A 7,063-nucleotide genomic window follows, 5' to 3' on the forward strand; every position below is an offset into this window, starting at 1 on the left:
GAAATGAAGGTGGAATCACAGTAAATCTTGACTGGACTGTGGCTTGGGCTGCAAGGCTTTTCTTCTTTATTTCCTTCCTTCCTTTTTTCTTTTCTTTTCAAGTCTATTATTAATAGTATTTCCTTTGCCTGGTGTGAGAAATAAGGGGAAAAGAATGAACTTTATACAGTGCCTACAATGTGCCAGCTGCTTTCTGCAGACATTTATCTCTTTTCAGCCTTATAATGATTTTTCAAGATAGATAGCACTAGCCCCACTTTGCAGATGGGGAAACCAAGTCTCACGAACTGTAGGTGACTTGTTTAGGATCATGGAGAAATAAAATAGTGGAGGTGGAATTTGGAATCAGTCCCTTGTGACCCCAAAGCCTGCTGTCTCTCTCTGGGGCCCAGGAATGAAATTACATGGGCAGGACTGGAGACCAATGAACATGCACCAAATACTATCCAGGTACCTGTGGTTGCAGTAGAGCAAGCCCTTGGTGACCAGTGCAGTCAAAATGCACAGTCTGGGGTCCAGACTTGTCCTCCCAGGGGGCAAGAAATAGAATTCTTGCCATGTCCACACTGTTTGCTCAAGTGGTTTTCTTCTAGAAACGACTGCTTGTTTGTTTGTTTTAAATTTTAATTGTGAGGGTCACCTGGGTGGCTCATTCAGTTGAGCATCTGACTTCGGCTCAGGCCATGATCTCATGGTCCATGAGTTCAAGCCCTTCATTGGGTTCTGTGCTGACAGTTCAGAGCCTGGAGCCTGCTTTGGATTCTGTGTCTCCCTTTCTGCCCCTCCCCCATTCACGCTCTGTCTCTCTCTGTGTCTCAAAAATGAAAACATGTTAAAAATTTTTTTAAATAAATAAATAAATTTTAATTGTGACAGAGTAAGGGAAAAAAAAGCTCGAAATGAATGTTAGAAAATGTTTTCAAGGAGTGAAGTACAGTTAGTGCGACGTGGTGAACTTGGTAGTGTGTGACCTCACAGGAAGGCGTTCTTACTGGAAGTTTCTTCAGTTCAAATTCTGCTGGCTTCTGGATGGTTCCTCTGGGATCGGCACCTCAGCGGCTCTCCTGATGAAGTCATGCCAGATACCTTTCCTCTGACTGGGAGGAACCCCATCTTGGCTCCTGTCTACAGGCAGCTGGGGCAGTACAGCCCAGGGGATTAGTGGGATTTGTGCCCAAGCGAGAGAGATCTGCCCCTGCCTGCAGGTCAGTGACTTCTGAATGACCTACTGCCCCTAGAGGAACGGCACTGGGCCTCTGCACCCTCCCTTCCTTCTTCCTGCAGAAGCCAGCTCTCTCTCAGGCCTGGGCCGCTGCCTAGAGTTTCTTTGCTCCCTTAGTTTGCGGGGAGAAGGAAGGCGGCAGCTTGCAAGTTATCCTGGGGAGAAGAGACGCTGGGCCACACAGCCCTTCCGCCATAGGCAACCGCAGGTGGAATTTTCCCCGACGTCTGTGCTGTTCTCAAGTTTCCCAACCTGTTCACCCACACTTGGCACTCAGAGAAAATCCTCAGAGCTGCCAGGCCACCAGTTTAGCCTTGAGGCTGTGACCAAATATATAAGAGGGACCCCTCCCCCGACTGGATCCGTTTATTTTCAAAAAAAGGGCTTTCCGCAGATGTCCCCATGGAGCCAACAGGAAGGACTGTGGGCAGCGGACTGCTGCAGCCACACACGGGCAGCTGCGGGACCCTCTCCCTGACCCATTTAAGTCACGCCGTGATTGATGATTGCAATGGGAAAATAACAACTGCAGATGGACAGGCAGCGGGATAAGCAAAAAAACAATAGCGCCTGTTCCTGGCACCTGTCCCTGCCTGAGGTGGAGGAGGCGCTGTTGACTAGTCTGGTGATGAAAAACATGGGTTTTGGAGGCAGACGGGCTGAGTTCAGATCCCACCGACGTCACTTCCAGACTGGGTGAGTTTGGATGAATTTGTATCACTGTTCTGAGTTTCAGCTTCCTGGAAGGGGGGTCAGGGAGTAATACCTGTCTCTTAGGGTTGTTCTGAGGATTAAATGAGATAGGACAGGGGAGAGTACTCACAGCAGAGCCTGGAAAATAGCTGTGATGGTTTTGTGATTACATAAAGTACTCAGTCCAGTAACTGGCACCAAGGAAATGCTTAATAAATGGGAGCTGTTTCTTGGGATACTGGAATGCCAGCATTGGGAGGGACCTTGTCTGAAGCCAAATTAATTTTATCTGCTCCTTTTGTAGGCGAGGGTCCTGAAGACCAGAGAGGGACAGTGGTGGATCCAGGATCACACTCCTGGCTCAGGGCAGAAAGAGGGCTGACGGCATCATGCTTCCTGCCTTTCTCTCTTCGAAGAATACCTAAGCTCCTGCGTTGCTCCTCAAACTCAGTTTGGGGCTTTACAAGTTAGAGTTGCTGGGGCAAATTCTGTTCTGCAGTGTTGCTCTGAGAGAGTCCAGTTTTGTTTGGTTTGGGAATCAGTGCCCTGGTGGGAACACAGAAAACACTAGACTTGGCAGCTGCAGAAATGGGTTCACATCTCACCTGCAACGTGTCAAGTCTTTGGTTGTGGGCCAGCCACTGAAGTCTCTGAGACTCGGAACCCACAGCCCTTACCAAGAGATCTGTCTGCCTATTTTTGGATGCACAGCTGGGTGAGAGGCCTCCTGGGTCCCTTGACATATGGTACTGGTTCCTACAACTCACTCTGAGACATCTTCATGGATGGATGTTTAATTCATTGTTAAAAGGGGAGAGAATGGAGGAATGTCTCATGCTGCCATAATGCTGACATCACTCCCCCTGAGACTCCGTTTCTCCTCCTGTAAAATGGTGATATAAACTGTGCCTACCTCAAAATACGTTGGTAAAGATGAAATGAGTTAATATGAAGAGCTCAGAACAGTGCCAGGCACATAATCTTTAATAAATGTCACTGTTATTAGAATTAAAGGTCAGGTTACAGGGATTAGGTACTTAGAAACTCTTTCTCTGCACCCGGCCAATTTTGTGCCTCAGTGGCTAGGTTGGTGGCCTTTGTCACGAGATAAGGGGGTGACAGAGCTGCTGCTGGGTAGAGTGGTGGGAGTTACCCAGGATTCATGGGAACAAGAGGGCATTGATTTGCAATGCTGGCGTGAATTTGGGGTAGGGATCTGGACGCCTGGACCTTCTCCGTGGCTGGTGGCCATGAGAAACACATATTGCATCATTCTTGCTATTTTTTTGTGTGTGACTGGAGCAGAGCAGAGGCTTTTCTTGGTTCCAATGGGAGCCCCGGCAAATCCAAGTGGAGAAGCAGGGCAGCTGTCGGGAGAATTCAGGCGGGAGCGGGCTCAGCGCCCAGGCCAGCAGCCTGTGACAGGCAGAAATGCAGTGAGACGTGACATCTGCCGCCCGACCATATCCCCACGCCGCCCTCCCTCATCCAGCTGCTCAAGAGAAGGAAGGAAACCAGGCTTTTCCCACTGCTATTGTGTACCTGACAGGTTCATCAATCTTATTCGGCTCATCCTCATGGCCTCTCAAGCCGGTGATTATATCTCTTCTCTGGCAGAGGAAGAGGAAGAGGAGATTCAGAAGTGTCCCAGGGCAGAGGGAGGGGCAGAGCCAGCGTTCAGGCCTCGGGCCTCCACTCCAAAGTCCACGTGCCTTCCATGGCACCAGCTAGTTCTCGCTGGTCCGGGGCCACCTGTCACCCGGAGAGACTGGCTTATCTTTAATCAATACGTGCACGGCCAGAGGAGACAAATAAGTGCAGAGGCACCTGGCTCCTGGCGCTAATGGCCTAAAGAAAAGAGAAGCTTGAGCCCAAGTCCCCTTCCTGGTTGAGTACTGACCCTGTTTTACCTTCCTGCCCCCTGAGCCCTAGGCAGACCTTTGGCCTGGAGGGGGCACCCTGTCCCGGGGCCAGCCCAACAGGCCTGGCCCCAAAGACAATAGCTGGAAGGGCCTCTTAGAGCAAGTACTTCCTGAAGTGCCCAGAACAGCCACTGTCCCCACAGCTCAGGAACAATCACAGCTCAGTCAGCTTCCTCGCTCTTTGCAGGGCCTCCAGTCCTCCAGGCAGAGCCCTTAGGTCTACTGTTTGGGGAGGGACAAGAGGACAGCAAGAGCAGTGCTCCAGAGTCTAGGACAGACCTCGGGATATAGACATTTTTTCTACATTGAAGCCGGAGGAAAAATTCCAGGTTCTCTCTTTTCTTTACTATTCTGGTAAACCAACTGCCTGATCCTTGATCTTTGTGCTTCTGTCATGTCTTTTTGGGATTTTTAAACAGGGAGAAAAGTGGGGGGTGGGGGAGAAGCCAAAGGAAAAAATAAATGCTGGAATGAAACTATACACTCAGTTATTCACTCAACAGCATGGAATGAAACGTGGTAGTTGCCAAGCACAACGGGGTCCAGAAAAGAATTATTCAGCATTCACTCACTGACTTATGTGTTTATCTGCTCATTTCATAGTAAGGATAGAGCTCCTGCCAAGTTCCAAGCATTGTGGCTGCAGCAAGGACTCGGCAATGCAGGCCCCGCCCAGTGTGGGAGACAGACAGGTGAACCAGCAGTTGACATACTTGGTTTATGTGGTGAGTGCTGGGAGGGACAAGTGAGGGCCATCAGGGACAAGAGCAGCAAGACCAGCAGACCCTGACCAAGAGTCCTGGAGGATGGACAGGACAGACCAAGGGAAGATGAAGTTAGGCTGTGCGGTAGGAGAGAGTATAGGAAGATATTGGCATCTGTGAAGGCTGGAGGTGGAAGAATGCATGTTTTCCAAGAAGCGTCAAGAAGGCCCACGTGGTGGGAGAGCAGGAGAAATAGTAGCATCTAGTGGTCACAGCCGGCGTACCCCAGCCTGCCTGGGTTGGAATCCTTGCTGGGCCACTTATGACTATGGGTCATCTGCCAAGCTATTCACCTTTCTGTAACTCACTTTTCTTGTCTACGAAATGGAGAGGATGCAAAGAATAGTATCTGCTTCAAAGGTTGTGATAACAATGAAAGTGAGCTAGTACACATCGAGTGTACCTGGCATGCTGAGTTATAGAGGTGTCAGCTATGATCAGGTGGGGGACGGGCAGGGAGGTGGGAGAAGTGAGCAGTTCCACACGCCTACAATGGGCTCCGATCATGGGCCAGGCACTAGTAAACCAAGCAAAATCAGAAAGGCTCAGCTCCTGCCTGCAGGGAACTTGCAGTATTTCCTGCTGTTAAAAACTTGGATTTGGAATTAGAGAGACCCAGATTCTAATCTCATCTCGTCTCGTCTCGTCACATCTCATCTGTGTGACCTTGGGCAAATTATTTGCTCTTTTCAAGCCTCACTTTTCTTATCTGTAAAAAGGGTATAATGATAGTCCATTTCTTATAGGGTCAGCTTATAGGATTAACTGAGATAATATATGTCAACATAAATAACCTAGAAAATACAAGGTTAGAAAAATAATAGCTATTAACACAGTTGGTATAAAATAAAAGAGAAATAATACAAGGAAGAATATCTTCTAATAGCCAGGATGGTGAGCCCTTGGATATGGTGGCTACAACCTCTCAGTGGCTTCCCATTATTCTAGAATAAAGATGTGTTTAATTCACGGGCTTCATCTCCTGTCTTCATCTTTCCTGCTCTCTCTTCACTTCCTCTATCCTATTTCTGTGTACTCTGCCTGGAGATTCCACTGCCAAACCTTCAGGTCACAGGTGAAAGAAACATCATTTACTAGGGAAGCCTTCCCTGACCCAGATGTGGTCAGGCGCACGTTCCCCTGCTATGCAGCCTGACACCACTCTTCATTTTGATTAGTACCTGTTGCCTCATCTAGAGTATAAGATCCATGAAGCCAGAGATCATATCTGTTTTACTCATTATTCTGTCTCTGGCCCTTAGTATGGCTTTCCTAATAAGAAACCAATAAATATGTACTAAATGAAGAAACAAGAATGCAGCACAAGATTAAACTCTTAAAAAGGGGAGAAGCGGAAAATAAATAAAACAATACCAAAAGTTAAAGAGTTAAGAAAATTAAAAACAAAAAGGGAGAAGCTGGAACCTGTTTCCTAAAGCTCAACCACCACTCACACAGAGCACGATTTTCCAAAGCGCCTCTGCATTCTCCAAGTCAAAACAGCAGACCCTGACACCCCATTCCTTTGCCTGGACAGCAGTGCAATCGACACATCACACTGTAATGAACCCGAGGGCTGATTAAGAGCTTATGTAAATGTTGAAACCTTTGGCAGCATTCACTTCCCTTAGATTTTGCCGTGACTCAAAGCACGGGAATTTTTCAAAAGAGAGAGCTTTCAGAGAATATCCACACCCAACGGTGGAAACTTTAGAAGAATGGAGTGTGGGGGAATGTCCCTCGGTGAGGGATTAGGGGGCTCTGAACAGGTTTTAAAGGCATATGGAGACAAGATGTCAGTGTGAGCTTGTTTCTCTGACAGAATCTGAAACGCTTTTGACCAGCCAGTTTCCAAGAGGCTTTTAAGTGAAGAGGTTAACGTTGTAGGTTTATAAATACATGGATGTTTGTGGTGACTTCATTGTGCTTGGTATGACAGTGCAAACTGCGGGGAGAGGTTGCCCTTGCGTGAACAGCTTACCTAATCTCTCTCTTCTTCTGCCTCTTGGTTCAGCGAGCAGGAGGAGCCCTGGATGAGGAAATGGGGGACCTTTCTTTTTTATCACAGCCTTGCCCCCATGAGCTATGTGACAGTGGGCATGATAATAACTGTTCCCTGCCTCAGTTCCTTCATTTTTCCAATGACATTGAATAAAACCTCATCAAAGGGTTGTAAAATTGACTTTTAGTAACAGTCCCTAGAGCTTATGGAGCATTTCCTATGTGTCAGCGCTTGTCTGAGTTCTGCTGGTCTTCACAGCAGCCTGGGGGGTAGATCACTACTATCGCCACTGTTTTGTTTTTATTTTTATTTATTTAAAACATTTTTTCCTAATGTTTATTTTTGAGAGAGAGAGAGAGAAAGACAGAGCATGAGCAGGAAGGAGACACAGAATCCAAAGCAGACTCCAGGCTCCGAGCTGTCAGCACAGAGCCCGACGTGGGGCTTGAACGCACAAACC

The 7,063-nt window shown here is 47.8% G+C and overlaps 1 long non-coding RNA gene across 1 annotated transcript; it reads right to left on the reverse strand.

Annotated features, from left to right (window-relative positions):
* Positions 1-2,881: 2,881 nt before the first annotated feature.
* On the reverse strand, positions 2,882-4,002 carry LOC128311805 (uncharacterized). The gene is made up of 2 exons (XR_008290419.1): positions 3,458-4,002; positions 2,882-3,331 (listed from the first exon to the last, which is right to left on the reverse strand). It is a non-coding gene; the product is annotated as an uncharacterized LOC128311805 (long non-coding RNA).
* Positions 4,003-7,063: the final 3,061 nt, after the last annotated feature.

The sequence above is a fragment of the Acinonyx jubatus genome, chromosome D1, assembly GCF_027475565.1.
Source record: "Acinonyx jubatus isolate Ajub_Pintada_27869175 chromosome D1, VMU_Ajub_asm_v1.0, whole genome shotgun sequence".
NCBI classification, from domain to species: Eukaryota; Metazoa; Chordata; class Mammalia; order Carnivora; family Felidae; genus Acinonyx; species Acinonyx jubatus.